Source organism: Ochotona princeps, chromosome 16 (genome assembly GCF_030435755.1).
Source record: "Ochotona princeps isolate mOchPri1 chromosome 16, mOchPri1.hap1, whole genome shotgun sequence".
In the NCBI taxonomy this organism is placed as follows: Eukaryota; Metazoa; Chordata; class Mammalia; order Lagomorpha; family Ochotonidae; genus Ochotona; species Ochotona princeps.
Genome location: NC_080847.1, coordinates 28610469 through 28627140, shown reverse-complemented (window position 1 = coordinate 28627140; position 16672 = coordinate 28610469). Strand labels below are relative to the sequence as shown.

The 16672-nt window shown below is 42.5% G+C and overlaps 1 pseudogene; it reads left to right on the top strand.

Annotated features, from left to right (window-relative positions):
• Nucleotides 1–1201: 1201 nt before the first annotated feature.
• On the top strand, nucleotides 1202–12932 carry LOC131482245 (large ribosomal subunit protein eL33-like; annotated as a pseudogene).
• The last annotated feature ends 3740 nt before the right edge of the window (nucleotides 12933–16672 follow it).

Sequence of the window (16672 nt, the reverse complement as noted above, 5' to 3'; positions counted from 1 at the left end):
TGTATTTGCAGACTGTTGTACGTAGACCCACAATGACAGAGACATAGGTGTCCACTAATACAGCGTCATTCATCCTGTTAGAACTGTCATAAACTGCACAGCCCTGAGCTGGAGCACATGTCCAGTGTCTTCCAAAAGCAGAGAAGCCTCCCAGGCTTTACTCTACATAAATGTTACCACTACACACCTAGCTTTATGGTTGAGCTGCAGGCCAGCACAGGGAAAGGAGGTGGTTCAAACGAACGTTGTCCTGGTGACTTTGCTGGAGGAGATTCAGCAGTCAGAGACTTGGAAGCCCTGAGACCCCACACAAGTGGATGCTGGGGGCCAATGGCACCAGCTGTTTCTTGGGGCCTTTCATCCAAAACCACCTTTTCTACCAGATAAGGGAAGGAAAATTCAAGGAGTCCCTGGTACATCAAGGACAGAACCAGCCAAGAGTGTAACAAACTTCCTGTGGATTATATGCACCAGAAGAATAAATGAGAAATAGATGTGCTCCAGAAGGAGTTCCCAGGGGGGGTCAAGGAGGAAGCAGCTGATGGAAGCACCATGACCCTAAGGGTTCTTGCATGTGACTCCTGCTTCTCCCTGAACAGATTCTACCAGAGGAATTCCTTGTGCTTTGTTGATTCTGAAATGCTCCTGCCCATGTTTCCCTGAAGTCATCACTATGCCCATTATATAAGGATTAACATCTCAATACCAGTGTCCTTACCGGACTAGGACTACTTCAAGACAAAAACGTATGCCTCCCAGTGAACTACTGGGAGAAGGAAAACCTCCCACGTTGTGAGGAAGATAACTGGTCCCACTTAAGACTCAGCCTAAAATAGGACACACCTCTTACTACCCAGAAGCACAGAGAACCAATTCAGACTTCCAAAGGGAACTGTGCCCACCTTGACTCCCTAGAAAGACTCAGAAACAATGCCAGCTCCCAGGGATGTCCCAAATTGCCTGCCACCATAGCAAGTCATTCACAGAGGCTGCCGTTCAAATGCACCTCCTGATGCACTAATAAAAGGTGTCACTATCAGCAGGACATGTGGGACTGATGAAGTTTGATGGAGGCACTTTGAAATTTTGGGTATTCTTTGGACCTCTCATTCAACTGGGTTCGTAAGAATGAGCCAGTTAATAGTTTCCTCCTGCCCAGCTCTAGATAAAGAGTCTTTAAGTAGAAGCTAAATAACCCGTCATGAGGGGCTTTGAAGCAAGATTTCCCCAGCATGAACAGGCCAATCTGATTGGCCATGATGTCCTCACCAACTATGTGAGTTTATGAATCTCTGGGTTGATGAAGGAGACATAGGTTATCAGAGCTGGGTTGGATTCAGGAGTTTGTAACAAGGATTTGTTGTTTGAGATGCAGTTCCTAGTGTCTAAAATGGAAAGATAAGGCTGTGGGGCCAGATGAGTTGTCCCCTCCAAGTCTTCCCATGTCCTACAAGGTCCTCAACACCAGTCCCTGCCTATCCTACCATCTTCCTTTCACACATAACCCACACTACAGCTCAGAAGGACTTATAATCTTGGAAAGCACTAGGAGCTTCCTGTACCCATGGCTCTGCTTTTGTTACTACTTGGGCAACAACTGAGGCACTCAAATTCTCTATTTTTCACCTGCCAACATGGGAGTAGGAATATCTGTCAAGTCTGAAGGTAAGGAAGTCCTTCTCTGGGACCTGCTCGTCCAAGAGTTGAAGTCTCACTGAGGACCATGCGTGAACCTTAGTTTTCTTCTCAATTTCTCCAATGGGCAACTTAAGCATTTATTTGTCTTGCTTAGATTTATGTTAGCAATAGCAACATGGAGCCTGGTGTGTGAAATATACTCAGGAAGCCTGAGATGCAGCTAACTAACAAGAACAGCAGCACCACATGAACGGAGACCCTAACAGGTGGACAGCATCTCGGTCATGAACACGGGTGCTGGGGCCAGTTGACCTAGGTGAGTGTCCTAGTTCTGCCATCCACTAATGGTTGAGTTTGGTTGAAGCTCCTAGCCTCACTGTGCCTTAGCTGTTATCTATAAAGTTAGAATAATAATAGGACTTGTGTGTGAAATAAGTGAGCTAATGTAGGTAAAATGTTTGAATAGAGTCTAGTTCTTGGTAGGCACTCAAATGCATGCTATTATTACATCTCATGAGTTTCAATCTGTTTCCATCTGGACTTTATCCATGTTTCTGTTGGCTTTTCTGCTAAGTCAATACTATCAGAGAAGCCAGAAATGACTCAACTTGCCGTTTGGGTCTGTAACAATCCTTCCTCCAACTCTCAAACACTCCCTCCTTAGACTGAGTGGACTTTATTTACAAGGGCCTAGTTAATCAAGTCCATCTGTAATGTAAATGTGCTTCTCATTATGCTAATGTAAGCACTAGACATGCAAATCCATAAGCATTTGCATGCCTAATGCAACAGTTCTTGTCCATCCTGCACTGTTGCTATTTCCTATCTAGTTTTTATGACTTATAGATTTCCAACCCTTTAAATTTATATCAGCACCATGACATATCTGCAAGCAGCGACAGTTTTATGAGCACTAAAAAAGCTGCAACACACCACCACTAAATACTAATGACATAAATGGTAGCTGTAATAGCCCCTATTTTTATTACAATACCAAACCTCAATATATCGCAATTACCTCTGCACTCAAGCCAGGCCTAGCGACACTGGACAGGAGCTATCCCAGACGGAGTGGAGGGACCCGTGGGTGATTTCTAGGTTGCTCCCCTCCACAGCAGTGAGGAGCTGAGATCAGCAATTTTAGCAAGAATTTCCTCTGAGAGTCCACAGGGATTATAAATGCAGCCTCCCTCAGGCACAGATGTGCCTGAACGCTGAAGTGGGTCTTCCAAGCTGCTAGTATCATAGGTGTTAGGCACCACTCCCCGCCATCTAGTATTGGGACTACCTGGCCTTAGGTGGTCAACTCAACCAAGGCCCTCGCCTGCTATGTGATCCTGGGTGAATCCCAAGCCTCTCTGTACCTCGTATTCTCCTCTGGGAAGGAGAGTGGAGCTTTCAGCTCTCTCATTCTGGATCTGACTCCCTGGGAAATTTCAAGCCTAAGACGCAGTCATTAATTTCCTCTAGAATGAAAATATATCCATCAGGACACTTTTATGCCTGGTTTTATAAGTTCTGATTTTGTGCCTTACAATAATAACACCTGGAATTCATTTTATGGCATTTCCCATCTAAAACACTGTTCTGTCTATTAAGGCATTCAATCTCGGTGTCTCTGGAGGGTCTTTTTGGTGTAGCCGTAGGGAAACTGAGGCTTGCCCAAGGTTATATAACACATCAGAGTCAACATCAGTATCAAAGCCAAGGTTTGGGAGCCAGTATTGATACAGTAGGTTCAGTTGCCATCTGTGACACCAGCATCCTTATATGGGCATCATTTTGAGCCCTGGATACTCCACTAACAAATTAGTTCCCTGCTAATACACCTGGAAGAACAGTAGAAGATGTCTTGAGCCCTTGCACACATGCGAAAGACTGAGAAAAAGTTTCAGGTTCCTGGCTTCAGCCTGGCCCAGCCTCAACCATTGACGTCCTCTGGGGAGTACACCAGTGGAGGAAAGGTCTCTGCCTCTGTTTCTCCACCTCTTTGTGTAACTCTGCCTTTCAACTAATTAGTCTTTTAAAAAATGAGAGAGCCCAGGAATTCATTGCCTGTCTTTTATACAATGAAGCAGATATCCTGTAGCCACCCCTTGCAGAATCTGCTAGTAAGCATGGCACCTTCGGGCCTGATGTGGTAGCCTGGCGGCTAAAGTCCTCGCCTTGAACGTCCCAGGATCCCATATGGGCGCTGGTTCATGTCCCAGCTCCCTGCTTCCCATCCAGCTCCCTGCTTGTGGCCTGGGAAAGCAGTCGAGGATGGCTCAAGGCCTTGGGACCCTCCCGCCTGCTTGGGAGACCCAGAGGAGGCTCCAAGCTCCTGGGTTTGGATCAGGCTTGCCTCCAGCCATTGCAGCTGCTTGGGGAGTGAATCAGCAGACATAAAGTCTTCCTCTCTGTCTCTCCTCCTCTCTGTATATCTAACTTGGCAATAAAAATAAATAAATCCAAAGGGAAAAAAATGGCACCTTCTAGGTCCAATGAATAACACAACTAAACGGATCATCCCAGCCCATTCCTCACACTCCACCACCGGGGCTGTGTTCATTTGTTTCCTGCACTGTACCCCTGGAAGAGGCAGTTCTTTACATAGTTACCCATCAGCAATGCCTCAGCGTGCACCCGGCTGGATGGGACGTTAACTAGACCTAAGACAGCAGGAGCAGTATGGGCTTGAAGCGGGCGAGAGAGTTCATGAGAGCACACTCTCATTGGCCTCTGGAAGGATTCTCTCTCTCTCTTTCAGTATCTCTCTCTCTCTCCTCCACTGAGCTTTGTCTCTCCGCCTCGCAAATAAATCAATCAATAATGCAGAACACCACAGGAATGTGTTACACCTGTTTTATGAGCTTTCATGTCCCATTCTCCCCAGAGGTAAACGTAGCTTACAGCTGGGAGATATTATTTCTAATCATATTTTTGTACTTTTATGATATTAATATGTCACAAGACATTTATATCTGTCCTATACAGCCTCAGATTATATTTTAATCTTCCGTAAATATTGGCATTGTAATCTTCATTCTGAAACATGATCTTAGCATTCAATTTTATGTTTTTTAGATTTATCTCTGTTGATACTTTTCCAAGGCCACTTCCAAAAATTCAGAGGAAAGCAGACTTGACTATTTATTCTGGAGCATTGAGTACACTTCTACATTTTGAAATTTATTTGTTTTATAATAAACGTTTTCTGTGACTTTTTTGGAAAGTCTTTTATACTTCTCGTTCATTTATTTAACCAGGGCCTGGCAAGCATCTTCCGTAAAGGATCCAATAGTAAATATTTTTGGCTTTGGGACTGTGTGCTTTCTCTTGCCATTACTCAGCTCTGCTGTTGTAGTATGAGAGTTGCCACAGACAATACATTAATAAGTAAGTATGACTGCATTCCAACAAAATTTTACTTCAGAATGCTGAAATTTGATTTTCATATCCTTTCCTTCTACATGACAAATTATTCATTTTATAACTTGTCCAACCACTTACAAAAACAGGTGAGTATTTTTGACCTGCACGGGTGCCAATAGTCAGGCTGCATGCTGCCAACCCACTGCCCAATTTTCCTAAACCTCAATCCTTCCCGCCCTGATCAACCATGTAACTGTTATTTTAAAAATTAAAAAAAAAAAGGTGATAAGTTAGCTTTGATTGACTGAAGTTTGTAATCCCTGGGTTAAAGGAATTCCAAGGAGACTGGCATAGAGGCATCCCATATGGGCACCAGTTCTAGTCCTGGCTACTCCACTTTTATCCAGCTCCTTGCTAATGCATCTGGAAAAGTAGTGCAAGACCACACAAATATTTGGGTCCTTCACACATATGGGAGACCCAGAAGCAGCTCCTGGCTCCTAGCTTCACTTCAGACTCAGCTCTGGCTGCTGAGTGGTAGATGAAAGACTCCCTTTCTCCCTCTCTTTCTCTGTTACTTTGCCTTTCAGATACATAAATAGCTGAAAAGGTTTTTCAGAATCACAACGGGCAACTTGCAGATAATTTTGAAAATATATATTTATTAATTATGAGGGAGAGAGAGAGAGAATCTTCCATCTGCTGGTTCACTCCCCAAGTGCTCACATACTCAGAACTGAGTCAAGCTGAAGCCAAGAGCCAGAAACTCCATCTGGGTTTTCTATATGGGTGGCAAAAATCCAAGTGCTTGAGCCATTGTCTGCTGCCCTCAAGCACATTAGTAGGAAGCTGAATAGAAAGCAGAGGTGGGACTCAGTCCCAGACACTCTGATACAGGCTATGGCTATTGCAGCTCAAACTAGAACTGGTGCCCATATGGGATGCCACTATGCCACCGCACTAGTCCCTTTGGACTTCATTTAAGCCAGGGTTAACAAACCTGGACCAATCAAGTTCAACTCATGTACCAGTGGTGGAAATATTTAAATGTTGCTTGGGTATTGGTCAGTTTTGTATTACTAGAACAAGAGATGCATAGCAGGCTCATTATGAAAAAGAGAAGAGGTTTATTTTGCTCATAGTTATGGAGGTTTAAAGCTCAAGGCTGGGGAAGATATGGTGAAAACAACCATAGCTGAGTGCCTGAGTTCAAGTTTTGGTTCCAGTTGCAACTCTCTCTTCCTGTTCCTTCCTGCTCGTGTACAACCTGAGAGGCAACAGATGATAGTTCAAGTAGTTGAACTCCTGCCACAAATGGTGTAAACCAAGACTGAGTTCTTAGCTCCCAAAGTTGACCTAATCAACCCCAATTTGACATTTAAGAACCGCATCAATGGATGGGAATCTCTCTCTCTCTCTCTCTCTCACACACACACACACACACAGAGAGAGAGAGAGAGAGAGAGAGAGAGAGAGAGAGAGAGATTTAAAAGTCCAAAATTGAATGAACTCATTGGCTTAACCTCTGGTGAAAGCCTAATGGCAAATAATGCCATACCAGCTGAAGACAGAGTGGAAAAGAAAACCGCATCTCAGAACAGGAGGCCAGTGAGCCTGGGACTCCACAACCATTTCCAAGGACAGCATTTCCAGCTGCTGCAGAACTTCCCATGAAGCCCCACCCTTACATGTTCCATCACCTTTCATAATGTCACTCTAGCAACCAAGCAAGCATACATACCTTTGCTCAATACCTAACTTGGGTTAGCCAGGAGTCCCCACTGCCCTACTGCTGCATCTGTTCCAGGAGTCTTGGCCAGCCAAAGAGTGCAGGTGACTGTCATTGGTTCCCTCAGCTAACAGCTGAAGGTAGGCTTGACCCTACACTAAAGAATGCTGTGTCTGTAGAAACTGAGATACAAAATGGCAGAGAAAGTCACACTCGTTGTCAAGAAAGTTAGACATCACAGAATTCCATGCAGGATTTTCAGATGAGGAAAAGGTAGTAGGAGGGTAAAAAGAACCTCAGCCATAAGTTGTATACCCGAGTACTACACAGAGGGGTCAACCACCAGGGTTTGCATACATCTTCAATGGGACTAGAATTGTAATTCCCTTTACAAATCTCAAATTCTCCAACTCCAAGATCATTTCCTTAGTCGAAGTGTTGCTCTCCAGGATGGCAGAGTTTATTAACTGCAAATTTCTGCTTCAATCAGTGAGAACATTACTGGTTGACAGCACAAATAAACCCAGACCACAAATAAAAAGCAAATTCCTATACCAAAAGGGGCCTGTATGTGTAACATGTTCAAACACAAGGTTTTTCAAGTACAGCCGGAAGCAAAAGTTTAAACAACGTCAATAGGACATGGCTTTCCTCTCCACTGCACAGGTTATTCTCTTCCATTGCCATGTGATTGCCATGACACAGTGTGACCTCATAAAGCCAGAACGCATCCTCTTGGCTTCAGTGGCATCATGGGAACATCCCCCAACCAATCACTGACTGTCTCAAGGTTCTGAGTGGCCAGACCAGAGCCACCAGCTAGGAGGCAAAAAGAACTGGTACTGCAGCACATACATGGCTGGGAGCGAGGTTGCTGCATCTCTGATGGAAAATCACAAGCTGGTAGAAAAGAGAGTAAACGGATGGTTGGGTGGCGAAAACACAACCCAAATCAAGTCTCACGTGACTTCCTTTTGCAGGTAAATTCCTGAGTGATACCTCCCTGGTAGAGAAAAAAAACGGGGGCTTTCTTAAGGAAGGCCCTCTGGACGGGAGTTCTGAGTCGCTCCCTGAGGTGAGGACGCTAAGAAAGGAGGACAGGCCTGGGATCCCACAGACCTGAAGGGGACTGCCTAGGCTCTCAGTCCAATTGCTTTGAAAGCCTCAATGGTTATCGGATCACACGCCACAAGGGCAACTGGGAGCCACCTGGACAGGTCATGCTTGTCCATCAGAAACCAGCTTGCAAATCCCCTCCTGGATTTCAGGTTTCACTTCTGACACAGGAGGAGCTCAGAAATTGCTCCCAGGCCTGCAGAAAGATGAACAGATGGAAAATCAATCACCTTGCTTGGTCCTGTTATGGAATTGAGGAGGCAGGACAAATTGATGTTATAAAATCTGTGGAGTCAGAGAAACAGCCAGGATCAACTTCTTTGGAACAGAAACACAGGCGTCTCGACTGGTAGGACATAAAAATGGAAAGTTTGGTGAACTTCTAGAGGTTGAGTAAGATTTGATGGGCCATAACCTTAGACACAGCGTAATATTTTCATGGAGTTTACCTCCAGGAACCATATCAGGTTTTCACTGTGAAGAGTCAAGAAAAATTTCCTTATATTTCTGGCAAAGATGGAGAAAATGAATCATTTTGAAATATGCCTAGGAAATTCATAATAAAGGCCTACTCTTCAGCAAAACAAAACAAAACAAAACAGACTTCAGCAGAGCTTTATGATAGGTAAGTAGAAGGGCAATTCCCCAACTGCAGCCCATCTGGCCTCTCTGTCTCACATGAAGTGGGAGCAGGAAGGAAACTGGGTAAGAAACACTATTGGGGTTCACAGCCCAGTAAAGTGGAGCTACTGAAATGCTGAGATTTAATCAAGAAGCTACAGAATGTCTTCCCTCCCCCACATCACTCCATCATAACGGCAGGCCCCAGTGTAATAAGGGAAGATTCTAGCCAAAAGATACAGCTCAGTCTATTTAAGAAGAAATTTCTAAGAAAACCTAAAGACCACAGGAAAAAAAAAAAGCACTAAGGGAATTTGAAGATTCTAGTGCCTAACACTACAGGGCACATTAAATATGGCAAAACGTGATGCTAAAGACCTACTCCTTCTTATTACCAAATACACTGTGTCATGCTTTCAACATAGGACTGAAAGGCATGTTAAAATTCATGACCTTATACATAGAAAACCCTAATAAATTCAGTAATTTACAGAATACAAAATCAACATACAAAGATCATTGGTGTCTCTTCACACAGGGTGAACCATCTGAAAAAGAAGTGAAAACAATCTCGTGCAATTGCAACAAAAACAATGAAATAATTAGAATGAAATTAACCTAGGAGGTGAAATATCTGTGTATTGAAAATCATCAGACATTGATGAAGAAAACTGAAAGACACAAATAAATGGATTAGAAGAATCAATATTAAAATGTTCACATCAGGAGTGAGCATTGTGGAACAGCAGTTTTAGCTACCAAATGGGACATCTATGCCAAAGACTGCCAGTTCAAGTCTTATCTACACCCCTTTTGATTCAGCTCCCTGCTAATGCACCAAATGCATCAGCAATGAAAGCAAACAAGGAACAAATGGATGACGTCAAACTGCACAGCAAAGGAACTGATGGACAAAAATCAAGAGACAATCCATAGGATGGAAGAAAATATTTGCAAATTATGTGAGTAGTGACGTATGCAAAATAGCTCGATTGCAAAAAAATGTAACACCAAAGAAAAGGGTGAAGGAACAGGTCAGATATTTCCCCCAAAAAGACAAGCAAATGGTCCATGGGCACATTTTAAAATTAAAAAAAAAATCTCACTACCAGGAATCATTAAGTACCAATTAAAACCAAATGATGGTAGAGACTCCTCAAAAGACTAACAATAGAGCTAACTCAGTAATTCCAGGGCCAGCAAGGTGGCTCAGCAAGCTAATCTTACAGCTGTGGCATTGCGTATGGGTACCAGTTCTAGCTTTGCTGCTCCACTTACTGGAAAATCAGAGAAGGATGTCCCAAGCCTTTGGGCCCATGCACACACATGGGAGACCCGTAGGAAGCTTCTGACTCCTGGTTTTGGAATCAACTCAGTTCCGGCTGTGGTGGCCATTTGGAAAGTGAACTAGCAGATGAAAGATTCTCTCTGTGTCTCTCCTTCTTTCAATCTACCTTTGAAAACAAACAAATAAATCTTAAAAAAAAAAAACAGAGAGACCCCGTAATTTCATTTTTGGATATGTGTCCAAAGGAACAAATCAGTGTCTCAAAGATCAACCGGTATTTTCACACTCCTTGCAGCACTAGTCACAATTTCTAAGATACGGAAACGACATGGATGGGTAGAGACGTGTGTGCAGAGTGGAATGCAATTCAGTCATTAACCAGAAAAATCCTGTCATTTGGATAACATGAAAAACCTAGAGACATTCGGCTAAATTAAGTAAGCCAGCCACAGAGAGGTCAGTACTATAGGACTCCACTTACATGTGGAACCTACAAGAGCTGAACATAAGCAGAGAATGGAATCATCCTTACCAGGTGCTTTCTAGAAGCCAAGAGATAATGGTCCAAGGGAAGAAAAACTCAGTGAAGCAAGATGGAGAGACGAGGAGAGCTAACATATATCCAAGTTACAGCAGCACATTGTAAAACCAAAATGTGTTAAGAGAACAAAGTAGACTTTAAGTACCTCACCACACAAAAAAGGACAATTAGGTAAAGTGATAAGTGTGTCAGCCTGATTGAAGTGATCGTTTCATGATATATATGTAAAAAAAGCAGCATGCTGAGCGCCTTAAATATATACAACATGGATTAGTCAATTATACCTCGATAAACTGAGAGAATAAGTATTTTAAGAGTAAATGAGGGGTCAGTGATGTGGCATAGTTTGTCATCTACAGTGCCAGCATCCCACGTGGACACTGGTTTCAGACCCAACTGTTCCACTTCCTCTCCAGCTCCCTGGTGATGTGCATGGGAAAACAGCAGGAAGTGGCCCAAGCGCTTGAGCTGCTGTGCCAATGTGGGAGAACAGAAGAACCTCTTGCTCCTGGCTTCAGCCTGGCCCAGCCATGGCTATTGTGGCCATTTCAGGGAGTGAACCAACAAATGAAAGATTTTCTTTCTCTCCCTTTTTATCTATGTGTGTGTGTGTCTCTCTGTGTAGCTCTGACTTTTCACATAAATGAGTGAATCTTTAACAAAAAAAAAAAAGAGTAAATGAGTTCCAAAAAAGCTGGAGTAGTGATATTAATTTCAGATATGCACATTTCAAAATAACAATTATTAGATATAAAGAGGGGCATTACATAATTACAAGAAGGTCAGTTTCTTCAACATGACATAATAATCTCTAACAGGTGTACACCAGCAGCGTATCAAAGTATCTGAGATCCAAAAAATAATAGAATTGTGGGTGGAAATGGACACGTACACTCCTATAAACTGGAAACCTTGTAACATCCTCCTTTTATAATTGATAAGTCAATTGGAAGAAATTCAGTTAGGTTATAGTAGACCTAAACAACACTATTAATCAATTTGAAACAATTGACATTTCTAGAATACTGCATCCAACAGCAGCAGAAGACGCAATCTGCTCAAACTCACATGCAACACTCAACAAGACAGACTATGTTTTGATTCATAAAATATTTAAGATAAAGTTAAACAAAATAAAGTCCTTGACCACAACAGAAGTAAGCTGGAAATCAATAACAAGATAGCTGGAAAGTCCCAAAATACTTAGAGATTTAACAACACGCTTCTAAATAACACATCAAAGAAGAAGTCTCAGGAAAAAGTTTAAAATATGTTGAACTAAATAAAAATAAAATACAAAAATTTGAGGGATATAACAAAAGTAATATCTAAAGGGCAATTTGTAACATTAAATACACAGAAGCTAGACCAGAAGAACTAAAATCAATCATCTACAGTTTCCAAAAGTGGAAACTGCAGAAAGAAAAGCAATTTAATCGTACAGCTGAAAGAAGAAAAATAGTAAAAAAAATTATTACAGAAATAAATGAAACTGAAGGCAGTAAAACAGTAGAGGAAATTAGCAAAACCAAAAACTGGTTGTTTTAAGAGATGGATAAAATGGGCAAGCCTCTAGTCAGTCTAACCTAAAAAATATAGACACAAAGTACTAGCATCACAAATACAAATATATTGTTGCTACTGAGTCTACAGAACTTGCAGGAATCATAAAAAACAAGTATAGAGGCCAGTACTGGGACACAGTAGGGTAAGCCTCAACTTGAGATGCCAGCATTCAATATGGGCACCAGTTCATGTCCCTGCTATTCCACTTCATTTAGAGTAATTCGCCACATCGACAGCCTAGAAGAAACAAAAGAAAATCATATGATCCTATCCATTGATGGAAAAAAAAGACATTTGACAAAACCAAACACCCATTCACAATAGAAATTCTCAGCAGACTTGAAATCCATGCAGAGGGTAATTTCCTCAACTTGATGAAGAATACCTTCAGAAAACCTATAGCCAGACATCGTATGTGAAACGAGAATTGGATAATTTCTTCCTCAAACTGAGAAAGAGCTAACAATAACCCATCTGACCAGTCCTAATCACCACTGTACTAGAAGTCCTAGCTAATGTAGCAAGACAGGATAGAAAATAAAATAAGTTGAAAAGAAAACAGTCTTTGTTTGCAGGTGACCAAAGAATTGACCACAAAACTCTTAGCACTTATGATAAACACAGCAAGATTGCAAGTTACAAGATCAATATACGAAAGTCAATTGCTCTCTTTCCTGCCATCTTGGAGCCTGTGGAGGCTTGCTGGGAACAGGACTTCTAGAAGGCACCAGTGTCTGGAAGGCTGTGGTGCAAGGCCATTTTTGCTGGCTACAAGTGAGGTCTCCGGAACCAAAGGGAGCACACGGCACTGCTGAAAATCGAAGATGTTTATGCCCGGGATGAAACTAAATTCTACTTGGGCAAGAGGTGTGCCTACATGTACAAAGAACAATACAGCGACTCCTGGTGGTAAACCTAACAAAACCAGAGTCATCTGGGGAAAGGTAACTCGTGCTCTGGGGAAAGGTAACTTCTGCTCATGGAAACAGTGGCATGGTTCCTGCCAAGTTCTGCAACAACCTGCCTGCGAAGGCCATTGAACCAGAATCCAAGTGATACTGTATCCCTCAAGAATTTGAAACTATTGGGCCAGATGCTGTGACCTAACAGTTAAAGTCCTCTCCCTGAACACACTAGGATCCCATATGGACACCAGTTCTAATCCTGGCAGCTCCACTTCCCATCCAGCTCCCTGCTTGTGCCCTGGGAAAGCAGTCAAGGATGGCCCAAAGCCTTGGGACCCTGCACCCGTGTGGGAGACTCGGAGGAAGGTTCCTGGCTCCTGGCTTCGGATCAGCGCAGCACCAGCCGTTGCAGTTACTTGGAGAGTGAATCATCAGATGGAAGATCTTCCTCTCTGTCTCTCCTCCTCTATGTATATCTGACTTTCCAATAAAAATAAATAAATCTTTTTTAAAAGGAATTTAAAACTACTGAAAATAAATTAATAAAAATGGGGGGGGGGAGTCAATGGCTTTCCTTTATACCACCAATGATCAACTGAAAGTAAAAACCATTTCCTAAAAAGCAAAACCACTTACAATAACAGCAAAGAACAATCTGTAGGCAGAGAATGATAAAACTGTGATGGAAGAAACATATCCATATGTAAAAAAGGCCAACCAAGACACAGACCTTAAATAGTTCCCGAAAATTAACTTAAATGGATCAAAAACCTAACTGCAAAACATAATGGCATAAAAGTCAATCTAGGAGAAAGCTCAGGTGACCGTGGGCTTCACAAAAAAAAATTCTGCAAGAATTATCCAAGAAAGGAAAGCTGTTTAGTTGGATTTTATTAAAATTTAAAATTTCTGTTCAGCAAGGGTTAGTCTTAAGAGATAAGAAGATGAGTAACAAGCTGGGAAGAAATATTTCAAAGTACCTGACAAAGATCTTGTATCAAAACATAAACAGAACAGTAACAAAAAGCCCAATTTTTAAATAAGCAAATGATCTGGATGTTATCCTTCTCTGAAAAAAAAAAAACTACATAAATGGTCAATAAGCATATTTTAAAAGGTGCCAAACATCTCCTATCATTAGCAAATTGCAAATTATGGCAAGGACATACTGTCACGCAACGATTAGACCAAAACCCAAAGAGCATGCAGTAGAAACACTGCTGGAGATGCAGGGCGATTGGACCTGTCACCGGAGGCTGAGATTGCGCAATGATACAGCTACTTGAGGAGATGGCCTTGGAAGTTCCTTTTAAGGCTCCACATCATCTTATCATATGATCCTTCAATTCTGCTCCAGGGTACTTACCCAACTAAGCAGGTAAGAAAAAAAATAATTTTTTAAAGCCAAAGAAAATACTTGCAAGCATGTGTTTATAGCAGCTTTATAGTTGCCCCAAAACGGGAAGCAACTACCACAGCCTTCAATAGCCAAATGGATAAATAAATGGATACATCCATGCAAAGGATGCCAATAACATTAAAGAGCTATCAAGCATGGAAGGACGTGGAGGAGATTTAAGCATCTATTGCTCATGAAAGAAGCCAGTCGGAGAAGGCTGTATGCTGTAAAAATCCAACTGAATGACACTCTCAAAAAGCAAAGATGTTGACAAGTGAAATAGCAGCAGGTGCCAGGTGCTGAAGACAGCAGGGGGAAGGATTCATACATGAGGCATGGGAGATGTTCTGGGCAAAGAAACTATTTGTTATGTTACGGCCATCCTGGATACATGGCATTATGCACATATTAAAACTCACAGAAATCAATACACAAAGGATGAACCTTAATGTACTTAGATTTCAAAACTGGGAGGTTGGGGATTCCAGGAAGGAATGCAGATTATGACAGAAGAATCTTAAGTGTGTTATAAGTGTGTGAAATGAACCATCTCAGTGAAGGAGGTGGGGAGAAACAAATGGAGTCTCTAAGGCAGGGAGTGGAGAAATTTCATGTAAGCACTGAACTACAATGGATAGAGTTCTTACATTAATACAGATCAGAAAATCTGAAAATGCAATATACACGTATGTCTATATATACATATATATGTATATGTGTGAGTGTCTATATGAATGGAATGTATACAACATATTCATATAAAAACTGCACTGGTTGTAAATAATTAGGTAAATGCACAGTGGAGGGTGAGAACCAGACTTCTCAGGATGAAATGTACAGAAAAGCAAGGGGTAGAAACTAGAACGATCCATGTAATAATGGACTTAGAGTTGGAGAGACACCATGTGAACTCATTTTTAGCTGAATAGAGATAGGTACATCTAAAAATACTGACTTGTGCACATACATGGGTTAGCATGCACATATATATTCACATATATATTTTCTTGCTTTGTCAGTTAAGCGGTCCTACAAACAATGACATTCCATGTCAGTGAGCATGTCCAGTACCCACATCTTGGTGCTGGCACCACTCTACAATAACAAAAGAACCAGGACTCTCAGAGAAATGCTTGATTCCAGATCCGGGGCAAGAAATGCTCCAGATGAGCATGGAACTCAACTTGAAGCATCAAAAAAAAAAAAAAAAGATGAAGTTTAGAAAACAGACAAACCTGCATTCAAGGATATAGGTGACAACACAGCGTCAACTAGAAGAGCTCCTAGCACCCAAAGGTGGATTTATTTGCACGGCAAAATAAAGCATTGTTGCATTTTAATGCAGTGTATAAAATAAATATCCCCAAGTCCAGACAGAGCTAAATAAATGCTTGAATAAATAAACAAGTAAGGAGAAAGGGATGTCTCCCCCTCTGTAAAATACTTCCAAATAACTCATGCACTCGGCTCCCACAAGAGGCAGGAGAACACCTCACTCCCTCAATGTGGGCTGCAGTAGCGACTTTCTGTATGGACAGAAGGGAGGTGCAGGTGAACCACACCAGGGAGCAACTTGGTGAACACCACCAGGTGATCACCGCAGGTGGCTGAGGTTGGTGTCAGCAGTGCCAAAGTCAGATGGACGCACCTTGGGCATGATGTAACGATAGGTCTTTATTGGCACGGTCATAACTCCAGTGTGATCGTGAAGAAAATAGTAGACAAATTCCCACAGGAGGGACATCATGCAGAATTCCTGACCATTCCCCACTAAGCTACCAAGGTCATCAACAACAAGGGATGTTCTGAGAAGGTGGCACAGTCCGGAGCAGCCCATGAGATAGGAGGACTGTATAGTAGTGGCTTACATGAGATCCTGGAACAGATCGAAGGACATTAAGTAAAAATGAAGGCAATCCAAGTGAAACACATTCCTGTACATGCCCACCGCACATGGAGACAGGATAATTAATGGGGACAGATGTGCCACATTAATGTCAGATGTTAACAGGGGAGGAAACCAGGGGGAGGGGTGCATGGAAACTCTGCCCCAGCTTCTCAACTTTTCTGTTAATCTAAGACCATTCCATAAAAATAGCCTAATGACAACAAAGTCACCTCCTTCCCAAAACACCCCCACCTCTACCAAGATCCCATGGGACTTGGCACCTTCGTGTGTGTGTGTATGTGTGTGTGTGTCCCCGTGGGTTCCCCAGGTTTCCCCATCATGCTCACATCTGCAACATTGGAGAAAAAGGAGAATGGCTTCTCCCCAGATCCATGCGGCCAACACTGCTTTTGCATGCAGATGTTCTGGCCTGCTCCTGAAATGGCAGGATCCGTCATCTGCTACTAACTGGAAACATGCCGCCACGGACTGGCCTCTTCTCTTCAGAGGCAAAGGCAATACCTTTGCTTCAGAAAACGGTTAAGCCTCACTACCCTCCCCCAGCTGCCCTCCCCTTCCTGTCCCTGCTTCCAGGGACCTCCTAGCTGTGGCGGGACCAGGTAGCCC